The 15,013-nt window shown below is 43.5% G+C and overlaps 1 protein-coding gene across 1 annotated transcript in view; it reads left to right on the forward strand.

Annotated features, from left to right (window-relative positions):
- Positions 1 to 875: 875 nt before the first annotated feature.
- Positions 876 to 15,013, forward strand: part of LOC118629517 (spermatid perinuclear RNA binding protein) — a 197,766-nt gene continuing 183,628 nt past the window's right edge. The window contains exon 1 of the mRNA XM_036260840.1: positions 876 to 1,026. The gene's annotated coding sequence lies outside the window, so the exon portion shown is untranslated. The remainder of the gene's footprint in view (positions 1,027 to 15,013) is intronic.

Raw genomic sequence — 15,013 nt, forward strand, 5'->3', positions numbered from 1 at the left:
GGGGTGGTCCATCCATTCTGGATGGGAGAAGAGGTGGTTACTGCAACTTCTGTTCAGTGCCTACTATGTTCTAGGAGAATTCACATCTATTGTCTTTTCCATCACTCCAACAGTTCTTTTTTTTGGGGGGGGGGGGTTATATCTTGACTCTGATGGGGCTGCTGCTGTAGGGACTCCAACAGTTCTTAAACTGGATTTATTGTCCCAGTTTCCCTGACCAAGAAACAGGATCAGAGTGGTTCGGCAATTGGTCAAGGTCACACAGCTGCTAAGTGTAGGAGGGCGGAGGCTGGGATCCAACCTTTAACAAGTCAAAAGCCATAGGGCTCCCCCCTCCTCCACCTGGGCAGGTACTGCAGCACCTACTCTGTTTGTGAAGCGGCTGGGGTAGGGGGTGCACCTCGCACTGGGGCGTGGGTACTTAGAGCCGGGTTCAGCGCGGGGCCCGGAGCCGCTCCCAGATTCGTTAGTTACGAAGTTTCCGTGCATTTCGCTCGCTTCCCTGCGCAGCTCGTGCCCGCTCCGCAGCAGTTACGCCTCTAGCGTAGCGGGGCTCAGGTGCTGCAGCGGGCGGAGGCCTGGCACCGGGAGGAAGGTGGGGACGCAGTTTACGTAAGCGTCCGCTCACAGGTGCATGCGGCCGCCACCAGCGTGGGCCCCTTGCTGTCCCCAGGTGCGCAGTTGGCGCAGGCGGCGGCGCGGCACCGTGGCTGCGGGCGCTGGCCGGCGCTCTCAGGTGCGGCAGAGTGCGCGTGGAGGGGGCGCGCGGCGAGCGAGGGGGCGGGCTTTCCGTTCCCCAGCAGCCGCGGGGCCCGCCCCCCGGCCCGGCCAATGGGCGCGCTCGGCGGCGTCACGTGCTTGCCGCCGCTGCCGCCGAAGCGGAGACCGGAGCCGCGAGCGCCACCAGGGCAGCAGCCGCCGCAGCCGCCGCCGCTGGGCTGAGAAGCCGGAGACGCGGGCTGACGAGGTGGCGGCGGCGGCGGAGCGAGAGCGGGGACCGGGCGCGGGCGGAGCGCGGCGGCGCGGGTAGGCTGCGGCGGCGGCGGGGCAGGCGCCTGCGCGGCGGGCCGTCCCGGGCGGGCGGGCGGGGGTTAAGGCGGCGGTTAAGGCGGTTGGCGAGCCGGCCCGGGCCCCGCATTGTTTGTTGTGCGTCCTTAGCAGCGGCGGCGGCGGCCGGGGCGCAGAGCAATCCCGGCCCCCGTGGCTCAGGCATTGTGGCCGCCGCCGCCGCTGCAGTGCCCCGGCCGCTTCGGCAAGGGCAGCAGGCAGCCTTTCTCACCTTCGCGGGGACGGGGTTCCGGCGCCCAGCGAGGGGAGGGCGTGGACGGGGTGGGGGACCGGCGCTGGGGGCGTCTGGGTAAGCGGCGGCGAGGGGCTCTGGGCAGGTGTCTGAGGACACCGGGGACGGGCGCCGGGGAGGGGCTTCGGGTGCAGGGGGGGGTGCGGGCTGGTGTGGGGGAGAAGGTAGGGTGGAGGGATCCGGCCCTATGGAGGGTGAGGGCCTTCGGGCAGGTTCGGGGCGCCCAAGGGGGCCGGGGCGAGAGCGAGAGGGAAGGAGGACGTTTAGGCGGCCGGGGGGGGGGCAGTTTGTGGGGGTTCGGGAGAGTGTGAGGGACGCTTTGGGGAGGGTAGGAGCGAGTGTGATGGGAGTGGACGGGAAGATTGGGGATTCGGGGGAGGAATGGGAGAAGCGGCAGGTCCGGGCTGCGTTTGGGGGCAGATATAAAGACCACCAGCCAGATGGGGAGAGAAATGTGGAGGAAGGTGTCCGGGTAGGGGGAGTGTGACAGGGTGAGTGTGCAGAGGGAGAGGGAGGGTGTCCAGGGGTCTCCCCAGCGGTGGCGAGGGAAATGGAGGATATTCGGCTGGAGCTGTGTGCGAGGGTAGGCCCAGAGGCTTCAGGAGATCTGTGAGGGTTGTGAGCACAGTGTCTGGCCTGGAGGAGTGTAGGGGAGACAGGAGGGAGGTGGGAGGGTGTGGAGGCTGGCAGACGGGACATACAGAGGAGAACGTGTGAGGAGACGAGGCAGGTGTCCATCTGTAGTGGTGCTCAGGGGAGATAAGTGCAGGGCGGAAGGGGGAAGGTGATTGGGGCTGGGCCTGAGTTTGGGAGAGAAGTGGGGACAGTGGAGTAAGGTGATGGGGGTCGGGTAGGAAAAGACGTCTGGGTAGGAGGTGAGCAGGGCATTTAGCTTCTAGCAGAAGTGAATGAAATGGAGGGTGTCTTTGCTGGAAGTATGGATGAAGATGCAGGAGCAGACAGAAACTTTGGAGTTGGGGATCTTGGAGGGCACAGGTGGAGTGTGTGTGAGATGGAAGGCCAAAGGTGTAGGGGGTGAAGGACGTGTTCTTGGAGTGGCAGGTGAGCTGTGGGGACAGATGGAAGAAAATGTTTCTGAGCAGGAAGTGTGAGGGAAGTTGGGGAGAAAAAAGGAGAGGGTGCTGGTGTGTGTGTGTGAAGGGAAATCAGTAGAGGGAAGCAGTAAGGGATGGCTTGGAAGAAAAGGTATACAAGTCTGGAGTACAACATATGGAGGGAGGGAAGCAAGGGTTTGGGCTGCTAGATTTTGTCTGGTAGAAGTGGTTAGGCAGGGAACAGAGGGAAAAAGGGGGAAAAGCAGGATATTTGGGGGGAGAGGATATGTAGGAATGTGTAGTACCTATAATGGGGTAAGGGAAAAGCAAGGTAGGGATGTATGGGCCCATCTGTAGCTAGAAGAAGATAGCTTGTCTATTGGATTGGGGTGGTAGTGGGAAATAGGATTCCCAGGTGTAGGGCAGGAAATGACTATGCAGGTGGAGAGATTTAGGAAAAGAGGTTGCTTAAAAGAGTGTGGAAGAGCAGGGTGCTGAAGTGTGGGAAGAAATTGGAGAACTCTTAGTCTTGAGAGATTAAAGGGAGACTTGGCAGAAATTAAAGGGGCCACAATTTTAGGTCACTGGAAGTATAAGCAAGGGCAGAGTGCAGAAGTTGGGAAAAAAAATCAAACGAGAGGAGATTAAATTCTAGATTTAGAGAAATTGAAGCGTGTGTGGGGTTTGTGTGGAATATGGAGGACAGTAGACCCTGTACCATAACTAGAGTTCATGCTTCTAGAGTCAGAGAGATCATGAAGACCGATTTTAGTTCCAGAACCCAATGAATGGGGAAGGGATAAGGGAGAGCTGAGCACACATTCCTAAATTTGGAGGAGGTGTGTGGTGGGGTATCATTCTAGTACATTGGTCTGATGAGTGGGCAGACAGAAGAGGCATACACCAAAAGTGAATAGAAATAGGAATGCAGCAGGTACAGGACAGATATCTTTGTGAAGATACTGTAACAGCAGGGCTCCGTGTCAGTAACATTCAAGGACTGTGTATTGGAGAGGGAGGAAGGGATACCTTGGTGCAGTGTCTCATATACGCTGGTGGTTTCTGGGTAATGGGGCAGTTTTCAGACATTGAATGATGTAATATCTGAGTCCCATGCTAGAGGCAGGCAGAGGTAATAAATACATCCAGCACTCAGAAGTGGCTGGAATGGAGCTCTTCGACTCTTTAACTTTCCGTGTGTAAGTACCTGATCCTGGATGTCAGCCTTTTCTCCTAAATAGTTCAAGTAAAATTTAATTGGAGGCTTTTGGATTTTTGGGTATTTTTATTTGAGTTGAGGGCAGTGTTAGTTTTATTGAGGAAAGACTTCTGGGGTTGTGTGGAGATAGGGATATCAGCTTGCCAAACACATAGGAAATAACCTTTAGGGGTTTGAGCACAGACATTTCAGTGTAGGTCTCATTCAAGTGATCTGTGGCAGGATTTTCTAGAATCTTGGAAAATGGTTTCCCCTTTGACAATTGAAAATTTAGTTTGTCAGATTTTGAAAAAGAAAAGTTTATCACATTGCAGAAATAACTTCAGTTATCGCTTTGTGGGCTTCCAAGTAGTGTGGAATGTGGTACCTAGTATGATTTCAAATTGAAGGTCTGCTTTGGTATGTTGGGAAGCTTTCTGGGTTGATTACTTTTGCTCTTTTGTCAATTTAAAAAGGATTTTAATGCAGCCATTATAAGTAAGTTCAAATAATAAGTTTGAAAGTGGGAATCTTGCTTAAACATAATGAGGGCTGAGTAGAACACCACATTTTAAGTAATCTGAATCTGTAAATATAAATAAAAAATAAACTGGAAGATAATCATTTTGAGATCCAAATTTGAAGTATATTATGAAGGCAGCAAAATAATGTTCTGAAGGCATTGCTGTAATATTTTATTTTTGGAGGGAAAGATTTTTAGAGTATAATATGCCTTCCATCGAAACTTAGCAGTATTTTGAGATTAGATATATGTAAAGAATATAATTGTAAAGAGCATAGCTGGTCTGATCCCTTTGGCTCCCTGGAAGAGAATTTGACTAGTAGTATGTAAGATGGGTAGAGTGACCTTTGAAAAATCTTTTCAATATGGCTGTTGTTTCCTTTTGTATTTTTAAGTCCATTGTGTTCATTTTAATGAATTGGGGCAAGCAGTACTTTCTTCCTCAGAATACTCATTTCTGGCATAGTGTTCTGATCATTTGTATTGTTCTGTGAAGTTCTGTGGTTTGGGATAGTTTGTAGGCACTTTAAAATATTAAGCTAAGTTTATGAACCAAGGAAAGAAGGTTATTTAGACTTTGTAGGCTAAATAATTGGGTCTGGTTTTATTTTCATTGGTCTTGCTGGACAAGATACTTAATCCCTTTGTGCTTGTTTCTCCTCCAGAAACCTGACTCTTTATCTACCTCCCATGAGAACTGAGATGGTTTATATAAAACAAGTTTAAGTCTTTCAGGAAGATCAGAACTTTGTAAATATGGGGGATAGATGTTATTTCTTTAGTTCCTTTTTTCCTCTAGCCTGGTTTTAAACAATAATTAATACTTTAGATTTTGGCATTAAATAGGTTAATTTGTAGTGAGAAACTGATAGGGATGAAACTTCTGTGAATATCGGAGATGTCTGTGAATTGAAGTTTGTTCATTCTTTGCTCTGTCTATTGTCTTTCCTGGCTAATTTTTGCAGTCTGTGTGAATTCTTGAGTAAAGCAGAAGCTTGTGAGAAACATTCTGAGTTTTAGCTATAGCCCAAGATTATTTCTAAGCCTGAATTTCCAGAGACAGTGCACTTCCGTCACTTGGTGAATTCAATTCTTAAATCAGGAATAATAAACATAATACATTTTTCTATGTATTTTTCAGAAAATTGATCAATTATGAGTGACTTGAGCAAAAAAAAAAAAAAAGAGCTATCCCTTCTAGTGGCATTAAGCCTCCTTTTTCAGATTTATTGATACTTTTTCCTTTTGCAAGGTTTAGTTGTCAAATAATTACCCATCCATTTGAATTTCCAAGCTCATAGATAGGTTATACTCTGTTTAAGGGGCAATAATTTTTAAATGCTTTTAAAATGTTATATTTGTTTTATTGTAAAGAGCCGCCAGAGCCTCCAAATGCTGGTCATGATAGATATTACAAAAATGTAAATAGTAAGTTGCTTTATTAGACATGAATTTGCTTGAGCTTGGTAATACCGAGCCCTGATAGTAGTCTTTCTGTGCTAGCTGATCTACTTACTCTTATGTAACATTTTTGGACACCATTATTTATCTTACAGCTCTTCTGTTTTTTATTTCATTTATTGGAAAATTGAGTTGTTTTATTATTATTATTATTTTTTTAATTTATTTTTTTAGAGAGAAACATCAGTGTGAGAGAGAGAACATTGATCGGCTGCCTACTGTATGCCCCTCACTGGGGATCCAGCCCGAAACCCGGGCATGGGCCCTGACCAGGAATCAAACCGCAACCTCTCAGTCCATTGGACAATGCTCAGTCCACTGAGCCACACCGGCCGGGTGAAAATTGAGTTGTTTAAAAAATTTGTTTAGCTGTAGAAAAACTTTATGTCAGGTAATTATGAGAGGCTTCATAATCCAGTCTAATTTTAGAAAACTGTTTATTGAGAGATGTAAGTTAAATTTATATGTTAGTCAAAACAGAAAGGAATAAAGTAATCAGACCAGATTAATGGTGATAAAAATATTTAAATGTTTGAACCAGAACTTTTAGGTCTTGCATTGAATAATGAGATGACCAGATGATGTGATCGGTCATTTTCATGCCCAGTTTGAGTGATTTCTTGTCCGGAGGGTCAAATGTATACTTTCTGAGAAGTAGGGAATCTCTCTCACAAAAGACATTCCATATATATATTGCTGATGAATGTAGCAGTCCTAGATTTTAGTTATTTCATATTCAAATTCTCAACTTCTGACATACCTAACACGATATAGAACATCTGCTTTCTTTAGTTAACTTTAGCACAGTTTGAAAGGGTACAGTTGATTATATCAATAATAAAGTCACAGCCTTGCATTGTGTGACTTCATGGTTCATTTCCATTTGAAAAGTGAGAATTCTGCAGCAGTTGTGTAATAAATGCTGAGGCTTTTCTGGGTCATGGATAAGATGTAGTTTCTTCCTGCACCTGCAGAATTTCCTGTTCTTTGCAGTTTTCCAGGTGGCAGGGCTTTTCACAATATCCTATTGAGCAGATCAGCATTTTGTTTATGAATTGAATTTAGCCATATTAATACTATTGACATAACACAAGTTAGTTTTTTAAAGTATGCTTTTTAACCTGTTTTGCCAGTCTAATTCTTCAAACATGCGTTGACTTTAGGTTCAAAGATGTGTTATTTTTTTTTAAAGATTTTTTTTTTTTGTAATCCTCACCTGAGGATATATGTCTTTTATCATCAGATAGAGTGGGAGGGAGGGAGAGAGAGAGAGAGAAACATTGATGTGAGACGCATCAACTGGTTGTCTACTGCACGATCCGGCCAGGGCCGGGGACCAAACTGCAACTTAGGTACGTGCCCTTGACCAGAATTGAACCTATGACTCATTGGTCCACAGGCCGATGCTCTAACCGCTGAGCCAAACTGGGCAGGGCTCAAAGGTGTTTTTTTTTTTTTTTGCCAGACCTGAGATTTCTTAGTAGGGCTCCAGATAGATAGATAGATAGGGCTCCAAATATATATATATATATATATATATATATATATATATATATATCTCCCTGGATAGATAGATAAATATATATATATAGATAGATACACACACATATATGTATACACATACACACACACACACACACACACACACACAATTGATCATTCTGTAAATAGATCGGCCCTTAATGTGAAAATGGAGTCTATAACTTTGGTTACCTGTGTTCAGTCAGCCCAAATTAAAGTCAGTACATTTTAAGACAGCTAGGTAAGTAACCTGATAAAGAAGTGGTTTGTTTTTTAAAATTAAGATGGAGGCAGTTTATTCTTCTGATGTTTCCAATTCCTAGTAAATCTAAAACTCCTCAAACATTACATTTAAACAGAGGTTTTTGTACAGCTTAGGCAACCTGCATTTTAACCTAATGAAGTATTGGATACTGGGTAGTTTTTAACTTATGTACTGTGGACAGCACAGTTTTAGTTAGTAAAACTGGCAACCTCAGAGGGGAAAAGTATTGAAGTTTTTTTTTTTAACCTTTATTATTATTATTTTTTTTGTTACAGATGTTTCTCCTTTCTTACCCCATTGACACCCTCCTTCCCATCCACCCCACCCCGTCCCCGACTTTGTTGTCCATGTCCATTGGTTATGCGTACATGCATATAAGTTCTATGGTTTATCCCTTCCCACCCCCCCCCACGACCCCCTCTTTTGAGGGTTGTCAGTCTGTACCCTACTTCCATGTCTCTAGGTCTACTCTATTCCTCAGACTATTATGTTCTTTATATTCCACAAATAAGTGAGATCATGTGGTATTTGTCTTTTTCTGCTTGGCTCGTTTCACTTAGGAGAATACTTTCCAGGTACCTCCATGTCGTCTCAAAGGATAAGAGATCTTTCTTTCTTACAGCTGCATAGTACTCCATTGTGTATATGTACCACAGCTTTTTTATCCATTCATCTACTGATGGACACTTGGGCTGTTTCCAGATCTTAGCTATTGTAAATAGTGCTGCTATGAACATGGGGGTACATATATTCTTTCTGATTGGTGTTTCAGGCTTCTTAGGGTATATTCCTAGAAGTGGGATCACTGGGTCAATTTTTTTTTTTTTTTTAGATAGAGTGGGAGGGAGAGAGAGGAAGAGAGAGAGAGAGAGAAACATCAACGTGAAAGGGACACATCGAGTGGCTGCCTCCTGCATGACCCAACCAGGGCTGGGGACAAACTAACCGAGGTACATGCCCTTAGCAGGAACTGAACCTGGTCTCTCTGGACTGCAGGCCGACGCTGTAACCACTGAGAAACCGGCCAGGGTGCAGTTTTGATAATGTAGGTTAGCAGCTGCAAAGAATAAATATCTGGAGACCTTAGTATGCATATTTTCCCCTTGTTTTTGAAGTAAAGCTGTAAGTAAACTTGTAATGTTCAGGTTAGCGTGGAAGAACAGATTTCAAACATATTAGTGATAAGGCTTTTAAAAACATGGTATCTTAGCCCTGGCTGGGTAGCTCAGCTGGTTCGAGTGTCGTCCAGATGCACCAAGGTCATGGGTTCACATTAGAAGGGACACACAGAAGAATCAACCAGTGAATTCATAAATAAGTAGAACAACAAATTGATTGATGTTTCTGTCTTCCTCTCTCCCCCTCCCCCTCCCTTCCTCTCTCTAAAGTCAATCAATAAAAATTAAAAAAAATAAGGTATCTAAAAATAAGAATTAACTGTATGCCTTCTGGTATGCCAGCTTTCTGGTAAATTTGGAACTATACAAAATTGGCTTTTGAAATTGGTCATTATTATTATTTAGTAGTATCTTTTATTTCTAGAGCTCAGGGTTCACATACCTGGACATGGGTCACCATAATAGCTGTGTAATGTAGGTAAATAACAGAGTATTACATTTGGAGAAATAGAGGTGTAAAGAGTTGATTCTAGGCTAGCTGGTGTGGCTCAGTGGTTGAGTATCAACCCATGCACCAAGAGGTCTCCAGTTTGATTCCCAGTCAGGGCACACGTCCAGGTTGTGGGCCCAATCCCCAGTGGGGGGTATGCAGGAGGCGGCCAGTTGATGTTCTCTCTCATTGATGTTTCTATCTCTCTCTTCCTCTCCCTTCCTCTCTCTCTACAAACCAATAAAGAAAACAAAATTAGAAAAAAAAGAACAGAGATAGACAGGCTTTCAGAACACTCTTTCAGAAGTTGTATATATCAACTTCCTGTTGGTCTTTGAATTTGGTAAGGAAGGTTTTGATGGCTGGGCAAATTTGAAACCTGTCTTTTCTAGTCAAGCCTTGAGTATTTCTTTTCAGACTGACTGGAATAAAGCTTGTCTTTCCTAAGAAGCTTGGTCCTAGGGTTATGCAATAGCAAAAAATCTAAGGAAAGAGTCCTCCTTGTAGGTATGTCCAGAGATGACCCTGTGTACAACCTTGGTCTCTTTATTGGGTAGTAGAAGAATGTTTTGACGCTAGAAGACTTGGCTTGAGGTCTGATCCTCCTATTTACTAGTTGTGGATCTCTCTCCTTATGTGTAAAATTGGAATACAATCTCTAATTTATAGAGTTATAGTGAATATTAAAGAAGATAAGAAAATTATAAGCTATGAAGCACATAGCATTTTTTTTAAAGAAGGATTGAGTTAAAATTAAGGGTAGGTTTAGAAGTAATTTGACTTGCAAGCAGTTGGGTTTTTATTTTTTATCATGGCATTTAAAAAATGTATTTAAAAGAGAAATAGTACAGTTAACTTCCACATACTGTCAACTACCTGCCACAGTTACCAGCATTTTGATATTCTTTTATCTATTCCCCACTCACAATTACTTTTTGTTGTTTTTGCTGGAGTATTTACAGCAAGTGTTGGACATCATATACTTTTCCATAAATACTTTAATTTCTTACAGATAGAAACCTAAAAAATTAACCACAAAACTAACTCCCCTAAATTGACCATTTCTTATCTAATCCTCAGAAAGCTGTATTTGAAACATAGCTCTACCACTCACCAGCTTTGTGCGTTAATCAAATAACTAGCTCTCTCGGAGCTTCTGGTTCCTTATTTGTAATGTAAAGATAATACCTCTTGAAGTTATTTTGAGCTTAAATGAAATAACATATAAAATGCCTAACATGAAGATTCTCAGTAAATGACCTAGCCTCTCTTCTGAGCCTTCTATTGCATGTGGATTAGAATTATAGGTTGCCCTCCTACGTTCTTTAGTATCACAAAGAGTAACAGTACTCTGGAATTATTACCCACTAACCTAGTGTATTTTCTCTTCATTGGACTATTTGAAATTCTGTAACAGTTAAAATCATATTCATTCTCCCTCTCTCTCCTGCAGCATCCTTCATTATTCTTCTACCAGCTCATTTCAGTCAGCACACATCTTTTTTTTTTTTTTTAAGATTTTAAAATTAATTTTCAGAGAGAGAGGAAGGGAGAGAGAAAAACATCAGTGTGAGAGCGAAACATTGATTGGCCATCTGCACACCCCCCATAGGCAATGGAGCCCACAACCTGGGCATGTGCCCTGACCAGAATAGACACCCCACCAATTGAGCCACACCAATCAGGGATACATCTATTTTTTTTTTTAATCCTCACTGGAGGACATTTTTCCATTTTTTGTTCAGGTAGAGTGGGAGGGAGAGAGAGGAACAGAGAGAGAGAGAGAAACATCGATGCGAAAGGAACACATCGAGTGGCTGCCACCCGCACAACCGACCAGGGCCGGGGACAAACTGCAACCGAGGTACGCGCCCCTAGCGGGAACTGAACCCGGGTCTCTCAGGACCGCAGGCCGACGCTCTAACCGCTGAACCAAACTGGCCAGGGCTCTATTTTTTTTTAATCCTTTCTTGACCACACTGTCTCTTCCAACTACAGTCCATTTTCCCAGCTTATTTTTTTAAAAATTAAATTAAAAAAAAAATTGATTTTGGAGAGAGAGAGGAAGGGACAGGGACAGAAGCATCAATGAGAGAGCACACTGATTGGCTACCTCCTGCTTGCCCTCCACTGGGGATTGAGCCTGAAACCTGGGCATATGCCCTGACCAGGAATCGAACTGGCAACCTCTTGGTGCATGGGTTGACACTCAACCACTGAGCCACACCGGCTGTGCTAGTTTCTCAACTGGAAACATTTGTTGAAAAAGTTGTTTTCTATTCATCTTCAGTTCTCCTGTTCTTTTCTAAACCTACTGTAATGAGACTTTCAGCCCCATCACTCTACCAAGGCTGCTCTTGTCAAAACCAGAATGTTACCCAGCCAATGTGGCTCAGTGGATTGGGCGTTGTCCCATGGACATCTCTCATATGGATGTTTCTATCTATCTCCTTTCCTCCCTCTTTAAAAAGGCAGTAAAAACATTTTAAAAAAAAAAAAAACCACAAAGATTAATTCTTACTTATTAACAGCATTTGTTGCAGTGAATGCCTCCTTCCTTGAAATCCTTTCTGCTCTGGTTTCTAGGACACCATACTCTGCTGCTTTTCCTTCTAACTCCTTGGCTTCTCAGTCTCCTTTGTTGGTTCTTACTCATTACTTCTCCCTTTTAATACTGGACTGCCCCATGGGATCTCTGCTCTTTATTCTCATTCCCTTGGCGACCCCATCTAATCTCATACCTTTCAACAACATGTATGTGCTGATGACTCTTCAAATTTTTATCTCTGAAACTCTAGGCTTGTGTATCCTACTGCCTACTTTGACACTTCAAATTATGTATTTCATTGGCATCTCAAATTGAACTTCTCCCAAACCAAACTCCTGTTTTTTTAAATTTTTTTTATCCTCACCCGAGGACATTTTTCCATTTTTTGTTCAGAGAGAGTGGGAGGGAGAGAGAGGAAGAGAGAGAGAGAAACATCGACATGAAAGGGACACATCGAGTGGCTGCCACCCGCACTACCAACCAGCGCTGGGGACAAACTGCAACCGAGATACGTGCCCTTAGCAGGAACCGAACCCGGGTCTCTCTGGACCACAGGCCGACACTCTAACCGTAGAGCAAAACCCGTCAGGGCCAAACTCCTGATCTTTACCCTGCCCCGCCTACCCTCTCCCCTCTTGTAGTCTTCCACATCCTAGTAAATAGCATCTTCCTCCATCTTTCCAGTTGCTCATCCAAAAGTTGGAATCATCCTTGACTCTTTCTTTCACACATGACTTTGACATCTGACCCATCAGAAAATCTTGCCAGTTCTATCTTCAAAATATATCCAAACTCTGACCACTTTTCATTACTTTTACTTATTTAAGTCTCCATCACCTCTTCTGAAGTACTGTTGCACTAGACTTCTTTTCTTTCTCGTGCCCCTGTATAATCCTCAATATGATAGCAGGAATGAGCCTTTAAAAAAGGTAAGTCAGAATTTGTCTCCTAGTGAGAACTCTCCGGTGATACCTCATCTTGCTTAGAGTAAAAAGCCAAGTCCTGTCAAAGGCCTTATGTGCTCCGATCCCTTTTTTTCCCCTCTCTGACCTGATTTTTTCTTTCTTTTTGCTTACTCCATTCTGGTCACAATGGCCTTCTTGTTTCTTTAACATGTCAGGCATATTCCTGTTTTAGGTCTTTTGCTTTTGCTGTTTATGCTGCCTACAGATGCTATTGCTCAGATCTGTGTGGCACCATCATTTTTTTCAAATTTTTGCACGTATCTCTCCTTTCCAGTGAGGCCTTCCCTTACCATCCTATTAAAATGGCAGCTCCTCTGTTTCTGGTCCTCCTTGGGTTCCCTTTTCTGTCCTCTTTCTCCATACCACTTCAACCATTTAGCTTATAATATACTTTGCTATTTTATTTTGTTTATTGCTTTTTCCCCTTTACTAGAGTATAAGCTTCATTAAGGCAAGAATTAATGCTGGTTTTGTATTCTGTAGATTCTAGGCACCTAGAACAGTGCCTTGTATTAATTAGGCACTTGCGTATTTGTTGAATGAATCGTTATTTTATTAGTTGTAGTCTGTTACTTTGTAAAGGATGCTTTAGCTGTAGTGTTTTGCTAAGGAATACTGTGCACCTTAAGGTCTATGATATATTTATATCTGTTTTCTTCATGAGTATCCTTTCTTAAGACTACTAGTAGGTTTTATTGTTAATTTTTCATCATGATTTTGAGTCCTTATGTACTATGCGTAGTCTGTGTTGCATTGAGGGATACAGATAAAGTATACATAGACCCTGACCTTGAAGCGCTTACAGTCAGGGAGGTGTGATAAAATGATCCAGGTAAGAAATTATTTCCAAATAAGGAATAGACTTCAGAGATAATGTGATTTGTGATATCTGTGCTGAGCCAGGGAGAACAAGTAGGTTTAGATCATGAGAAAATGGAGACGATAATTCCATATGGAGGAAATTGCATTAGCAAAGTAAGAATGCTCAAGATTGCTGTGGGAAGGAACAAGTGGTTCACTTAAAGATAGGGAAAATGAAAGGTCTTCGTAGAGTGTAAATTTGTAGAGGAATGTTGGAATCACTTATAGAAGGCCTTGCATGAGGAATTCAAACTTTAGCCTGTCAACAATGCAGCTTCAGTGAAAGGTTTCTGAGCAAGAGTGGAGGGCCTGGCTGGGTGGCTCAGCTGGTTGGAGTATTGTTCTGTACACCAAAAGGTTGTGGGTTCGATTCCTGGTCAGGGCACATGCCTAGGTTGTGGGTGGGTTTGATCCCTGGTTGGGTCATGTACAGGAGACAATCAATGTTTCTGTTTCACTTCGTTGTTTTTCTCTCTCCCTCTCCCCACTCCTCTCTCTCTCCTTGCCACATTCCTCTCTCTATAAAAAAATCAATGAAAACATATCCTTGGGTGAAGAGTGGAGCGCAGCCGGTGTGGCTCGGTGGAATGAGTGTCATCCCATGGACTGAGAGGTCCCGGTTCGATTCCTGGTTGGGGCGCATGTCTGGATTGAGGGCTTGATCCCCAGTAGGGGGCATGCAGGAGGCAGCAGATAGATGTTTCTATCCCTCCTACCACCTCCCTCTAAAAAAATCAATTAAGCCCTGGCCGGTTTTGCTCAGCATTTAGAGCATTGGCCTGCGGTCCAGAGAGACTGGGGTTCAGTTCCCGCTAAGGGTGCATACCTCGGTTGCAGTTTGTCCCCTGCCCTTGTTGATTGTGTGGGTGGCAGCCACTAGATGTGTCCCTTTCATGTCGATGTTTCTCTATCTCTTTCTCTGTTCCTCTCCCACTCTACCTGAATAAAAAATGGAAAAATGTCCTCGGGTAAGGAAAATAAATAAATAAATAAATAAATAATCAATTAAAAAAATATAAAAAAAAGAGTAGAGGGACATTATTAGGGCTGTCTTTATGAATTTGACAATTGTGTGAAAAGAGGCTGAAATGAATACACTGATTAAGATGCTGTTGAATGGTTTGAGAAAAAAAGTGGTAAAGGTAGTGGACATGAGTATAAAAAGGATGCCTTGGAACTAATGAAACTGGGTAACTGGATATGAGGGCTGAGCAACAGATTTACAAGGTTTCAAGCCTGGTTGATCAGGCACCTGGGGAACTCAAGAGAAGCAAGTGTAGTTTAGTTTTGATACTGAATTTGCAAGTGTGATGGTGACATCCAGGTGACGATTGTTCTGATAAAAAGAAAATCAGGGATCTTTCTAGAAAGGTTGTGCATCTGTGGCTTTATACCTTCATTTTGATATAACTGCCAGAAGGAAAAGGGAAATTTAATTGCTAATCTATTACTGGGGTCTGATTCTAGATAGTTGGTTTGGGAAACTTCTGATAAGGCATCCAAAGTTGTCTTTTGATTTGTAAGTGGCTCCAGTTGTTTCATAAGTTTGTTAGATAAATTGCTCTGGGTTGTAAAGCACTTCATGTATTCTCAGCAGTTTGATACAACTTAAATATATCCTTTGAGCTTTCCTTTGGCTATGGATATCTAAGCAGTGTCTGTCTGTCTTTTGAAACCAACAGATGAGACTTCCCATCTAGTCACCTTG

Source organism: Molossus molossus, unplaced genomic scaffold (assembly GCF_014108415.1).
Source record: "Molossus molossus isolate mMolMol1 unplaced genomic scaffold, mMolMol1.p scaffold_m16_p_14, whole genome shotgun sequence".
In the NCBI taxonomy this organism is placed as follows: domain Eukaryota; kingdom Metazoa; phylum Chordata; class Mammalia; order Chiroptera; family Molossidae; genus Molossus; species Molossus molossus.